We start from the raw sequence: 15,099 nt of genomic DNA, 5'->3' as shown, positions 1-15,099 counted from the left end.
TTAAAGTCTATGTAAAGAAAGAACTTTTTGTTTTGGTAAGCCTTAGAGCCGGTTCTCACTGGGGCGACTCGTCAGGCGACTCAGCCACCTGACGAGTCGCGTCCCATTCAATGCAATGGAACCGTTCTAATAGGAGCGACGCAAGTCGCTCCGACTTAGAAAAAGGTTCCTGCACGACTTTGGGGGCGGCTCGGGGTGACCTGCATTGACTTCTATACAGAAGTCGTTTTGCAGGTCGCCTCTGAAGTCGTCTTCAGGACGCCTTGCAGAGTCGCCCCCGAAGTCGTGGCGCGGGAGTGTGAACCGGCTCTTAAAGTGACACTAAACTACAGTATATTATTAGTCTCCAAAAATAATCATATACACCTCCTACGTACATCAGTTCTTCACCCATGGAACCGAAAATTTAAATTCAGCAGCCACCTTTCAGGCTGATAGTCGATATCAAGTGTCGATATTTTTTACATTTAACGTTTTTAATTTTACCCTGTCCTTTTCATTTTTGATTTTTTTAATCACCTTTATTGCTGTCATTTAATGTAACATCTTTGTGTAATAGACAGTGGCAGGTACTCTTTATGGAGGAATCTGGGGTCTACACGACCCCAAAACCCCTGCAATTGAAAGTATTCAAAACAGCAACTTGAAGCAATATTGGTAACATCGGTAGGTTTTCTGGCCGATACGATACTGTGAAAAAATTAAAAATATCGGCCCCCGATAATCTAAGTCAGTGGTCATCAACTCCTGTCCTCAGGGCCCACTAATAGGCCAGGTTTGCAAGATAACTGAAATACATGACAGCTGATATCATTTGCTGCTCAGTGATTGCCGTATTCTAGTCTGCATCTCCCCAAGGTAATATATAAAACCTGGACTGTTAGTGGGCCCTGAGGACAGGGTTGATGACCACTGATCTACCGTATTTATCGGCGTATACCGCGCACTTTTTTCCCCTTAAAATAAGGGGGAAATCGTGGGTGCGCGATATACGCCGCTTCCCGCGCTCAGTTTGAATGCATGCGCCGACATATACCGAGTGCAGTACACTCGTCTACATTCGGCCAGGCTCGGCTTCGCTCGTGCTCACGCATAAACGTCACAGAGCGTGAGCACGAGCGAAGCCGAGCCTGGCCGAAATGTAGACGAGTGTACTGCACTCGGTATATGTCGGCGCAGGCATTCAAACTGAGCGCGGGAAGCGGCGATTTGACGGGGAGACAGCGCGCGGGAGAACACCACTGAAGCCGCAGACGGACGCCGGACCCGACGCGCAAGACACCAAAACTGTAAGTACTAAAATGTTGTTGTTTTTACAGGAATTGCGTGTCCACATTACGCCGGAGCACGCAATACCCCGATAAATACGGTAAGTGACACTTTTTGGTGACCAGAGCTATAAAAATGCACCGATACCTGTATAAATGGCACTGACAGGGAAGGGTCTTACTCTAGGGGGCGATCAAGGGGTTAATTGTGTTCCCTAGGTGGTGTTTCTAACTGTGGGGAGGGGGGGGGGGGTTTTACACTGGAGGAAAAGAGATCATTATTCAGCTTAGCTGCAACACGATCTCTCACTTTTCCTCTCCGACAGATCAGCGGTGTGCTTTGTTTACATCAGCACACCGCTAATCAGTCTCTCCTGTGAACAATCGGAGGGTCACGGCGGCCATTGCGGCTGCTGGACCTGCTGATTGGCTCCTGCTGTATCCAATCACAGCAGGTGCGGCGTGCGCACGCGCCCCCTAAACCGCATGCATGCAATCACGTACAGGTATGTTATTTTGCGTACCCGGGCCGCCCTGACGCAGTAAATATATGTGGGGCGGTTTGAGAATTTGAAATCAAGCCTTTTTTACTAGCAATGTAAATCATGATTTAAATAAAATCCACTCTGGTCCCCAATATCTTTATTGTGAGAAACTGGTTTGCGACTCCTTGCAGCTTTGTAGCTGGCTTCCCACTGCGCATGCATTGCACGTTAGTTGCGGTCATGTGCACTGCTCTATGCTCACTACAAATCTCGTATTCCATAGTCCAACTTGGGAGAAAGCATCATGTCCATACATACAGTGAGACCATGGAGAACAAACCTAATCACCCTCTAACAGGAAGTCAGGTCACAGCAGTTTAAAAAAAGGAATTTGGAGAAGTGGAGGAGGCGGCGAGGAAACAAAGGGACTTTTTCGAGTTGGATATACAAAATTTGAATAGATTTTTTTTCATTTAATGTTTAGTGTCACTTTAAAACCCCTTTTCAGATTTTTTGCGCCATCCCATCGAGCGTTTGCATGTATATGGCAGAGTGGAGTCGACTTCATTTTGTGCTGCCACATATGTGTGCCATTTGGTGTCAAGCGCAAGCTCAATTGCGCGCCCCCGACCCTGTGACAGCACTGTCACCAACAGCTCTCACAAGTCGGTAGGATGGACACTGATCACCTGAATGGGCAATCGGCGTGAATAAAAGTTTGGGAAGCCAAGATTTCCTGCACTGTTTTTTCTGGGCCATACTTTTTGCCAATTTTCATTTGAAAAGTAGAAAAATCTGAAGATACCCATTATCAGTTACCACCAAAAAAAAAAAAAAAAATTCCCCCAAGGATACTTTAAAGCCACGTACAAACGATCAAATTTTCCGCAGACAAAACGTCAGACTTTTGTCCGAAGGGCGTTAGCCATGAACTTGTCTTGCATACAAAACGGCACACAATTGTCAGCCAACAAACACGAACGTAGTGACGTACGACGTGAAATTTCAGCTCTTAAGCGTCACCCTTTGGGCACCTTCTGGTAATGGTAATTGGTGAGCATTGATTCCGAGCATGCGTGCTTGTGTACACACGATCGGAAAATCTAACATCCAACAAAATCCAACAATTGTCTGATGGAGCGTACAAATGGTCGGATTTTCGGCCAGCAGGCTGTCACACAATTCCCGTCGGAAAATCCGATCGCGTGTACGAGGCTTTAGGCTCCATTCACACCTGAGCAAATTGATTTACTGGCATTTAAAAAAAAAAGCTTTTTAACACCTTGCCGACCAGCCGCCATCGCTATACTGTGGCAACTTGGCTCCCCTGCGCGAATCGGCGTAGCTGTATGGCGGTTGCTTTAAGGACTATAGGGGGCGCACGCATCCACGGCACAATGCTGAGCCGATGCGCGTGGCTGGAGACCCACAATCGCTCCTCAGAGAGGCAGAACGGGGATCTGTTAATGTAAACAAACAGACAGCTCCCCATCCTGACAGGGGAGTAGTGAGAGATCTGCTGTTCCAAGTGATCAGGAACAGTGATCTCTCTCTACTCCCAGTGAGTCCCCTCCCAGCACAGTTAGAAACACCTCCCAGGGAACACGTAACCCCTGGATCGCCCCCTAGTGTTAACCCCTTCCCCGCCAGTGACATTTATACAGTAACCAGTGGCTATTTGTTATCTCTGATCGCTGTATAAATGTCAATGGTCCCAAAAAAAAAAAGTGTCCGATCTGTCTGCCGCAATCCTGCTAAAAATCGCTGATCACTGCCATTACCAGTAGAATAATAATAATAATAATAAAAATGACATAAATCATTAATCGTAGATTTACCCTTTCTATATGTAGTGGTGACCATCATCTCCTGAACAGCAAGTGATGGGAAATCCAACATTTTATAGATACCACAGCAACAAGAAAAAAATCTTTGAATGTGGATACGCTGCCGTCAACTATCCAAGCGGGGATTTCCTTGGTGAACCGTGTTTGCTTAGATATGGCAGCTCCAGAATACACACACCCACAGACAATGCCGACTACGCACGGCGCTGACCTTGTCCCAAGCAGCTGTGGTGTGCGAAGATTAATTTGAAATATAGGATTGCTGATTTTATGTAAAGTTCTTTTATGTTTATGCTATAGCCTGCCAAATCCAATGTATGTCCCTACGTTCTGAATAGAAATGTTATCACTACTACCAGGACCCCCGCTTAGGTTAGGTTCACACTGCTTTTAGGAGCATTAGCATTTTATTAGCATTTTAGCAGCACAAGAAAAATTGTCACATTATTTTTTTTAATTCCCGGCAAAGGAAAAAGGGGGCTAGTCTTATGGGCGCAGATCTCCTACAGTCCAGCTTCTGCCCACAACATTCCACGGAAACCGCCCTACTAACCGCTAAAACCATTGGCCAATATGCCATACTCATACACCTGGACCTGGATCTGCTGCCTTTAACACTGTTGACCACCCACTCCTCCACAACAAACTCCACTCCCTCTGCCGCTGATTCTGATCTTTCCTGGTTCCCTTACCCATCTCAGCGTACCCTCAGTGTCACATACAACTCCATCTCCTCCTCTTTCTGTTGGGGTACCCCAAGGCTCAGCCCTTGGGGCCCCTCCTATTCTCTCTATACCTCTTCCCTGGGCCAGTTGATAACCTCCCATGGCTTCCAATACCACCTCTATGCCGACAACACCCAGATCTATCTTTCCACTCCTCAACTCACCCCCCCCAATCTCCTTACGCATCACAAACTTACTGTATGACATACGAGTATGGACGTCACACCAGTTTCTCAAACTCAATCTTTGTAAAACTGAGATGTGCTATTTTCTCCTCCCCGATCCCCTCGCCATGACTTTACCATTGGGACCAATGGTTGTGCCGTTGATCCCCCCCAGACATGCCAAGGTGCTGGGTGTAATCCTAGACTCTGACCTCTTCTACACCCCCCCCCCCCCCCCATCCAATCACTGGCTATGTTTTGCCGCCTTAACCTCCGCAACATTTTCAGAATTTGCCCCTTCCTGGCTAACGACACCAAAAAACAACGTATTCACTCCTTGGTTATTTCCTTCCTTGACTACTGAAACTCCCTCCTCACTGGCCTACCCTTACCCAGGCTATCCCCCCTTCAGTCTATTATGAATTCTGCTGCCAGACTAATACATCTTACTAACCGATCCATGACTGCTGCTCCTCTCTGCCAATCCCTTTACTGGCTTCCCCTACCCCACTGGGTAAAATTCAAACTACTAAACCACAACATCGCCCCCAGCTACATCACCAACCTCATCTACAGATATTGCCCAAATTGTCCTCTTTGCTCCTCCTAAGACCTTTTGCACTCAAACCCTTGTTACCTCCTCCCATACTCGCTTCCAGGACTTCTCCAGAGCATCTGCCATTCTTTGGAACTCCCTATCCCAGTATGTCCAGTCAGTTTCAACTCTTTATGCCAGTGATGGTGAACCTTGGCACCCCAGATGTTTTTGAAATACGTTTCCCATGATGCTCATGCACTTTAGTTGACAACATGGGAAATGTAGTTCCAAAACATCTGGGGTGTCGAGGTTCGTCATCACTGCTTTAGGCAATCCCTGAAAACTCACTTATTCAGGAAAGCCTACCCCACCTCCACCTAAGAACTGTACCCGAGTCCCCTGCAGTTATTACCCTTTGTACCACCTCCCTCTCCCTTTAGATTGTAAGCTCCATGAGCAGGGCCCTTAGGCCTCATTCACACTTGGCGGACTCTGTACGCTACGGAGTCCGCCTGCTCCTGTCGGCTCTGCGGGAGATCAGTCCGCAGATCTCCGCTGAGCCGACGGATGACAAGCTCCTCTCTGCTCACTGAGCGGGGAGAGGCTTGTCGGGCACCGCTGTGTCCTATGGAGCGATCTGATGAAAACGGACAGCATGTCCGTTTTCATCAGATCTTACCCGATCCGATCCGCATGGACAGATGGGGACGTGGCTCCCATACGTCTGTTTTTAGCGGGTCGGATCGGATGTCAGTGGACAGGTCTCCGCTGACATCCGGCGCTCCATAGCGATGCATGGAGCGGCCGTTCAGGTCCGTGACAGACGGACCCGAACGGCCCTAAGTGTGAATGAGGCCTTATATTCCTTTTGTTTTGAACTGCATTGTAATTGCACTGCCCCCCCCCCCCCCCCCTCTACATTGTAAACTGTTGGCGCAATATAAATCCTGTATAATAATAATATTATTATTATTATTATTATTATTATTATTATTATTAATAGCCCGGATTCAGTAACAATTGCGCTTTTTTTTACGGAGGCGCAGGGCAACGTTTTTGCCCTGCGCCCCCGCAATTTTTTTGCGCTGCTCTCGATTCACGGAGCAGAAGCTCCGTAAATTGCGCGGGCGCGCCGGCAAAATGCCCGGCGTAAGCGCGCGCAATTTAAATGATCCCGTAGGGGGCGGGAATCATTTAAATTAGGCGCGTTCCCGCGCCGATCGTAGAGCGCATGCTCCGTCGGGAAACTTTCGACGTGCATTGCGGCAAATGACGTCGCAAGGACGTCATTTGCTTCAAAGTGAACGTGAATGGCGTCCAGCGCCATTCACTTACGCAAACTACGTACATTTAAAATTTCGCGACGCGGGAACGACGGGTATACGCAACATTGGCTGCCCCTGCTAATAGCAGCGGCAGCCTTACGCAAAAAACGCCGAATGGAAACAACGTAAATTGCGTACGCTGGGCTCGCGCAACGTTGTGAATCGGTGTTAGTATGCAATTTGCATACTATACGCTGAGCACAACGGGAACGCCACCTAGCGGTCATCGCAAGAATGCAGCCTAAGATATGCGGGCATAAGAGCCTTATGCCGCGCATAGCTTAGGCTGCAGTCGGCGTAACGAGGTTCCTGAATCAGGAGCATTCGTTACGCCGGGGCAAGTAAGCAATTGCGCTGTGTAACCTATGGTTACACAGGCGCAATTGCTTCTCGAATCCAGGCCAATAATAATAATAATAATAATAATAATAATAATAATAATAATAAGGTGTATGCCCTTGTCAAAGTTAACCAACAAGTAGAACATTTGTTCTACGAAAATCAAGACATTGACATGGTACTCAAACAAAGTCATTGGAAATTGGTTGTCCATGAAGGCACCATAACCAGTGATATTTATACTTTTTCATCCGAACATTTGAATGCAATTCTACAGGTGTAAGGCCAACATAATAGGCAAACCTGCTCTAAAATTCCAGACAATGCAATGGCCCAGAGACACAAGCTTTATCTTTACGCCGAGAGTCTCCTTGTGGAAACGGGTTGATTTATAGGACACCATAAAAAGCAGGGAGTGCCTAATGTATGTCAAACGAATGGGAAGGGACCAACCACTTCAAATACATGTACACAATAAGAAATTTACAATGCAGTTAAATACTTGTACAGACAGATAATACTGCTGTAATAGCAGATGCCATGACTGTAACTTTGCTAATAATCTGGAAATTATTATTTAGTTTGAAGACCGAAATCAACTCTATCCCTCTATCCTTTTGGATAGAGTAATGGAGGGTTATAACCCCTGTCAGTCTCCCCCCCCCCCCCCCCATTGGGGAGTTTTCCCTTTACTCCCGGTCCTGTAGACAAATCAGGAAGTAAGAGGCAATCCCTATATAGGGAGGGAATCCCTTGTTGTCATCAGGTCTAGTGTCCCCATTCAAAGATTTCCCCACTATTCCTGTTCTAGGGCAAATACAACATTTGGGACAAACAGGACAAATAGATGGAGGCAAATCTCTCTAATGGAGGCACAGACAGCAATGAAACCTTGACAGAGGTTCTAATCCACCTCCAATCTATTCAAAACTAAAGTTTTGCCTTTAGATATGTTTTAGGTGAAACTGATGCTAGAAACTCACCAACGGTCTCTGCATGGCCGTTGTGGCAATGTCTATGCTATATACTGTACATTCTAATGTTGGTACTCTCATAGGGTTCCATAGGCTCCCTTTGCTGCTCATATCTCCAACACCACTTTGTAAAAATCCCATTATGTCCAGGTATGGGGGAGCATGTGGCATGCCACCTATCTCCTTACAAAGCATGTGGGATCTTTTTTTTTTTTTTTATCATATTGCCACTTTAAAAACAAGCTTGTTGGTGTGCTGATGAAATATCTCATCAATGTCCTACCCCATAACACTTCTGATCCCCCCTTCCCCATTAACACCACAAGATGGAGACACATTATCATGGACCTATAGGTTTCATTATTCTTACTGACCACCAATGTAAGGGTTTAATTCTTCCCAATGACCACTGATGTAAGGGTTTCATTCTTCCTAATGACCACCAATGTAAGGGTTTCATTCTTTCTAATGACCACCGATGTAAGGGTTTCATTCTTCCGAATGACCACCGATGTAAGGGTTTCATTCTTCCTAATGACCACCGATGTAAGGGTTTCATTCTTCCTAATGACCACCAATGTAAGGGTTTTATTCTTCCTAATGACCACCGATGTAAGGGTTTCATTCTTCCTAATGACCACCGATGTAAGGGTTTCATTCTTCCTAATGACCTCCGATGTAAGGGTTTCATTCTTCCCAATGACCACCGATGTAAGGGTTTCATTCTTTCTAATGACCACCGATGTAAGGGTTTCATTCTTTCTAATGACCACCGATGTAAGGGTTTCATTCTTCCTAATGACCACCGATGTAAGGGTTTCATTCTTCCTAATGACCACCGATGTAAGGGTTTCTTTCCTCCTAATGACCACCGATGTAAGGGTTTCATTCTTCCTAATGACCACCGATGTAAGGGTTTTATTCTTCCTAATGACCACCGATGTAAGGGTTTCTTTCCTCCTAATGACCACCGATGTAAGGGTTTCATTCTTCCGAATGACCACCGATGTAAGGGTTTCTTTCCTCCTAATGACCACCAATGTAAGGGTTTCATTCCTCCTAATGACCACCGATGTAAGGGTTTTATCCTTCCTAATGACCACCAATGTAAGGATTTCATTCTTCCTAGTGGCCACCAATGTAATGGTTTCATTCTTCCTAGTGGCCACCAATGTAAGGGTTTCATTCTTCCTAGTGGCCACCAATTTAAGGGATTCCTTCTTCCTATTGGCCACCAATTTAAGGGATTCCTTCTTCCTAGTGGCCACCAATTTAAAGGATTCCTTCTTCCTAGTGGCCACCAATTTAAGGGATTCCTTCTTCCTAGTGACCACCAATTTAAGGGATTCCTTCTTCCTGGTGACCACCAATTTAAAGGATTCCTTCTTCCTAGTGGCCACCAATTTAAGGGATTCCTTCTTCCTAGTGGCCACCAATTTAAGGGATTCCTTCTTCCTAGTGACCACCAATTTAAGGGATTCCTTTTTCCTAGTGGCCACCAATTTAAGGGTTTCATTCTTTATACTTACGACAAATTTAAGGGTTTTATTCTTCCTAGTGACCAGCAATGTAAGAGGTTTTTTTCCCCATTGACTCCAATAAATACATTTTAGAAAGGGTTCTCAGAGTCCTGAAAATTATTTTATTGGCTGGGGTAAAAAGGCTGCTATAGAAGACTGACACTTATATAGGGCCGAAACAACTAATCGATTAATCGGCAACTAATCGATTATGAAATTAATCGATTACAATTTTCATAAATCGATTAATCGGCCAGTAAAATAATGGGGTTAAAAAAACTAAAATTAGCCCTTTATAGTACAAAAAAAGCAAATCGCTACTGTAAATATTACTTTCACTGTCCCACAGTACAAAAAATTAACCCCTTACGATAGCGATTATTTGCGCTTTTTCTACTTATTTTAGTTTTTTTAACCCCATTATGTTACTAAACATCTCAGGCCGGGGTCACACCTCTGTTTTTTGGTGCTTTTTTGCAGAAACGCACTACAGTTCATTTACATGTTTTCCTACGGGACACGTTCACATCCATGATTTTTTATCAGCTGCTGCGTATTTGGTATTTGCGTATTTTTTAACGCAAAACTGTGCGATTTTGTTTTTTTTGGTTCAATATACTTCAATGGAGAAGCTGCAGAAAAGCATGTTATGTGTTTTTGCGGCAATTTGTGTTTTGTAATCTTCCCAATAACAAATGGGTCCCCAAAAAATTAAAAATGTATTTTTTTAAAGGCGATTATCCGATTAATCGAAACAATAATCGGCCAACTAATCGATTATGAAAATAATCGTTAGTTGCAGCCCTACACTTATAATGTACGCACATTACACTGCTGGTCTGGAATGATGTGCATCAGAAAGCTGGTCAATAAGGATGTTCAGCTGCTGCATTTAGATAAGAAGCGGCTACAAAGAGGCTAAAGGAGATCAACAACACCGAGATGTGAACAAAATGGGAATTATTTACGATGCACTCAAATTCAGTTTCATTTAAGTTTCGATTAAGTTGGGATTTACATCTACTTTAACTGTAAGGTCCACAATGAAATCTACTTTTTCCTATGGTCCTGAGCTCGGCCTGCCTTCCCTTCCATTGAGATGGAAATGTTCCCCCCCGTCTTGTGTCTACACATACTTGGAGGACAGAAGAGGAATGTGGAATGTCTTGAGAGGAGCTGTGGGAAGAATGGCTTCCTTTTCTAAAGCAAACCAGAAGAGGCAATGCTTGAGCCAAAGACATCATCGGTCCAGACATCTCCGGAGGCCCGGCCTTATTGAAGCCTTTACACTGCATCAGCCCAGGAACAATGGAGGCAGCCCAGGCTGTAACCTTGCACACATTCTTCAGCTGCAGCTGCACACAAATATTTCACGTCTACATAGTGAAGGGGGAAGATTTCCATTCATCGCTCCACACGTTGTGTGCTAGAATGAATGTGTCATGAGCAGTGGCAGAGCAGACTGAACAATGGCGACATTTTTACTTTCTGCATTAAAGCGCATGCCAACCAGATCACATAGGTCCAGATTCCCAAAGGGCTTACGACGGCGCAACGCCATTGTAAGTCCTAATCTGGGCCGTCGTATCTATGCGACTGATTCTTAGAATCAGTTACGCATAGATATCCATTAGATCCGACAGGCGTAAGGCTCTTACGCTGTCGGATCTTAAATGCATTTTTTTTTTTTTGCCGCTAGGTGTCGCCTCCGTCGTTTTCCCCGTCGAGTATGCAAATTAGCTAGATATGCGAATTCCCGAACGTACGCGCGGTCGACGCAGTGAAGTTACGACGTTTATGTTAGGTTTGCGCGTCGGAAAGTTGCCCCTGCTATATGAGGGGCAACCAATGTTAAGTATGGCCGTCGTTCCCGCGTGGAAACTTATAAAATTACGTCGTTTGCGTAACTCATCCGTGAATGGGGCTGGACGCCATTTACGTTCACGTCGAAACCAATGACGTCCTTGCGACGTCATTTGGAGCAATGCTCCACGCCCCCTACCCGGCTAATTTGAATTAGGCGGGCTTGCGCTGGGTGATTTACGCTACGCCGCCGCAACTTTACAGGCAAGTTCTTTGTGAATAAAGCACTTGCCTGTAAAACTTGAGGCAGCGTAACGTAAATGAGAAACGTTACGCCCGCGGAGTTTTAAGCCAGTCTACGAGAATCTGGGCCATAGTACTTTACCATGTTCATGTCATTTTCTAAATTATTTTTGCTCTAAATCTGCAATTTTATATAAAATAAATACCTGGTTATCCTGATATGACGGTCAAAATTCAGACACCTCCTGGTATAGGGTGACAACGCTTTGTCCCGGTCTACCAATTTACAGGGTGTTGTCACCCTGTCTTCTAATAGACACCACGGGCCGGATTCACGTAGCACTTACGCCGACGTATCTACATATACGCCGCGCAAGTGTAAATGTGCGCCGTCATATCTATGCGCCGTGCCCATAGAACTAGAAATGCCTGAAAATAGGCTTCCTCTGACCAACGTAACTTTCCTACGCCGGCGTATCTTGGGCGCATATTTACGCTGGCCGCCTCATTGCGATGAGGGAGATGAGGAGACCGACAACGGAACCGCACGAGGAAGAGGCGCAGCTTTTAAAAAATGGGCGCCCGCAATCTGACTCACTAAAGTAATGAAGATCGGCGATGTGAGGCGAGGCAAAGGCACAGTGAGGTGAGGCAAAGGCACAGTGAGGTGAGGCAAAGGCACAGTGAGGTGAGGCAAAGGCACAGTGAGGTGAGGCAAAGGCACAGTGAGGTGAGGCAGAGGCACAGTGAGGTGAGGCAGAGGCACAGCGAGGTGAGGCAGAGGCACAGCGAGGTGAGGCAAAGGCACAGTGAGGTGAGGCAAAGGCACAGTGAGGTGAGGCAAAGGCACAGTGAGGTGAGGCAAAGGCACAGTGAGGTGAGGCAAAGGCACAGCGAGGTGAGGCAAAGGCACAGCGAGGTGAGGCAAAGGCACAGTGAGGTGAGGCAAAGGCACAGTGAGGTGAGGCAAAGGCACAGTGAGGTGAGGCAGAGGCACAGCGAGGTGAGGCAGAGGCACAGCGAGGTGAGGCAAAGGCACAGTGAGGTGAGGCAAAGGCACAGTGAGGTGAGGCAGAGGCACAGCGAGGTGAGGCAGAGGCACAGCGAGGTGAGACAGAGGCACAGCGAGGTGAGGCAAAGGCACAGCGAGGTGAGGCAAAGGCACAGCGAGGGGTCGTCTTATACGGCGAGTATATCCCAAAACCAACATTTTAGCTGGAAAATTAGGGGGTCACCTTATACGCCGGCAATTACGGTAACTGTATTACGGAGGGATAGTCCGTAATGGAAGATATGTCAGTAGGATTCGGTCACAAGGAAATGATTTCCTTGCACATGTTACATTTCAGAGACTTGTAGATCCATAAATATTCTGCTCTGTAGTAAAGCCTCGCAGACAGCGAAACATCTGGAGTTGAACTGAGGACAACGAAGGGGCATTTGTGTGTTTGGATTTTTTTTTTTTTTTAAGGAATTAACAAATCATATTTACGTTTCTGTGAGAGTGGTACTCATTCCTCTTCAATATTTCTGGCGTGCTTTTGGTCCATTGCTTGCTTGTTTAAAAACAAATATGTATAGTTAAGCCAATTATGCCCCAAACAGCCCATGGAATGCTTCTTAACCACCTCAACAAGGGGCACCTTCACCCCCAGCCATTTTTCAGCTTTCAGCGCTGTCACATTTTGAATGACAATTGCGCGGTCATGCAACACTGTACCCAAATTAATTTTTTTATCATTTTTTCCCCCCACAAATACAGCTTTCTTTTGGTGGCATTTGATAATCTCTGCGGCTTTTATTTTTTGCGCTTTAAACAAAAGAAGAGCGACACGTTTAAAAATATATATATATTTTTTTTTACTTTTTGCTATAATAAATATCCCAATTTTTATTTATTTTTTAACAATTTTTTCCTCAGTTTAGGCCGATATGTATTCTTCTACATATTGTTATAAAAAAAAAAAAATATAAAAAAAAAAACGCAATAAGTGTATATTGATTGGTTTGCGCAAAAGTTATAGGCCCAGATTCTCGTACGAGTTACGCCGGCGTATCTCCAGATAAGCCGTCGGAACTCTGAGTTTGAGGCGTCGTATCTAAGTTGCATATTTACGCTGGCCGCTAGGGGCGTGTACGCTGATTTACGCCTAGAAATATGTAAATCGGCTAGATACGCCTATTCACGAACGTACGCCCGGCCAACGCAGTACAGATACGCCGTTAACCTTAGGCTTTTCCCGGCGTAAAGTTACCCCTGCTCTATGAGGCGTAGATGAGGCGTACCAATGTTAGGTATGGACGTCGGAACAGCGTCGAATTTTTCACGTTTTACGTCGTTTGCGCAAGTCATTCGCGAATAGGGCTGGGCGTCGTTAACATTCACGTCGAAAGCATTGGCTTCTTGCGGGTTAATTTGGAGCATGCGCACTGGGATACTTTCACGGACTGCGCATGCGCCGTTCGTAAAAAGCGTCATTTACGCGGGGTCACAATAAATTTACATAACACACGCCCACATCTTCCACATTTGAATTAGGCGGGCTTACGCCGGCCTATTTACGCTACGCCGCCGCAACTTTGGTTTGTGAATACTGCACTTGCCTGTCAAAGCTGTGGAGGCGTAACGTAAATAGGATACGTTACGTCTGCACAAAGATGCGCTCTTCTACGTGAATCCGGGCCATAGTGTCTACAAAATAGGGGATGGATATATAGCATTTTTATTATCTTTTTTTTTTTTAACTAGTAAAGGCGGCGATCTGCAATTTTATCGTGACTGTGATATTGCGGCGGACATATCGGACACTTGACACATTTTGGGACCATTCACATTTAAACAGTGATCCCTGCTATAAAAATGCACCGATTACTGTAGAAATGTGACTGACAGAGAAGGGGTTAACACTAGGGGGCGATCAAGGGGTTAAATATGTTCCCTAGGGAGTGATTCTAACTGTAGGGGGCGGGGACTCACAAGGGGAGGATCAGTGTCCCTATGTACAAGGACCACACCATCGGTCTCCTCTCCCCTGACAGGACTTGGATCTGTGTGTTGATAATCAGCTCCATGGTCCTGTTCTGTTACTGGGCAATCATGGGTGCCTGGCAGACATCGCAGCTGCTGGGCATGCACATCGGGTCCCCATTGACCCGGCGGGCGCGTGCCCCCTGGTGAGCCGGGAAGGCGAGGATGTCATATGACGCCCGCCCAGAACAAAAGCTGCACCGTCCAGCCTACATTTGACGGCCGGCAAGTGGTTAAAGGATAACTAAACCCAAGATCTAAAAAGTAATATATTGCAGCGTACTAGTCTTTAGATGTGGTGGCTGCATTCGTTTTCTTTTCTCAGACTAAGAATATCTTACAAGTATAGAAGATACCTGTTGATCCTACCAGAAATGCAGTATTACTTCCTGTGAGACGGACTGAGATGAACAAAAGGTAGACAAGTTTGAACAACTACCTCAGCTCCTGGGGAATCATCAGCCTTCCATCCACTGCAGAAGGTGCCAGCACAGCTCGTCTGCTCGACGAGAAATCAAAAGAAATCCAGAATTTGCTGCAACTCTTCACCTTTATTGATGCTTTATGTAAAAGCCATCACAGGCAGTGCGGGGGACATGAAAAGATGACGCATGCACGCTGTGGTTAGCGCTCCTTACAGATCTTTGTTGTCAGTGATTACCTCATGGCGTTAGACCCCATTCACACCTAGGCGTTTTTACGCCTGTAGCGCTACGCCGCTGCCGCCAGAGGGCTGAAAACAGATGTCCCTCTATGGAGATGGTTCACATCTCCACGCCGAACGCCGGACGCCTGTCGCCTGCCGCGTGAAAAAAGGTCCCGGACCTTTTTTTCAGGCGT

At 45.9% G+C, this 15,099-nt stretch overlaps 1 protein-coding gene across 2 annotated transcripts in view; it reads right to left on the bottom strand.

Moving 5' to 3' along the window:
- RAI14 (retinoic acid induced 14) overlaps positions 1-15,099 on the bottom strand; it is a 264,682-nt gene that overhangs the window by 188,491 nt on the left and 61,092 nt on the right. The gene's annotated exons all lie outside the window — the stretch shown is intronic.

Source organism: Rana temporaria, chromosome 1, assembly GCF_905171775.1.
Source record: "Rana temporaria chromosome 1, aRanTem1.1, whole genome shotgun sequence".
Lineage (NCBI taxonomy): Eukaryota > Metazoa > Chordata > Amphibia > Anura > Ranidae > Rana > Rana temporaria.
Note: the sequence above shows the minus strand (reverse complement) of the source record. Positions and strands in the feature narration are given on the sequence as shown.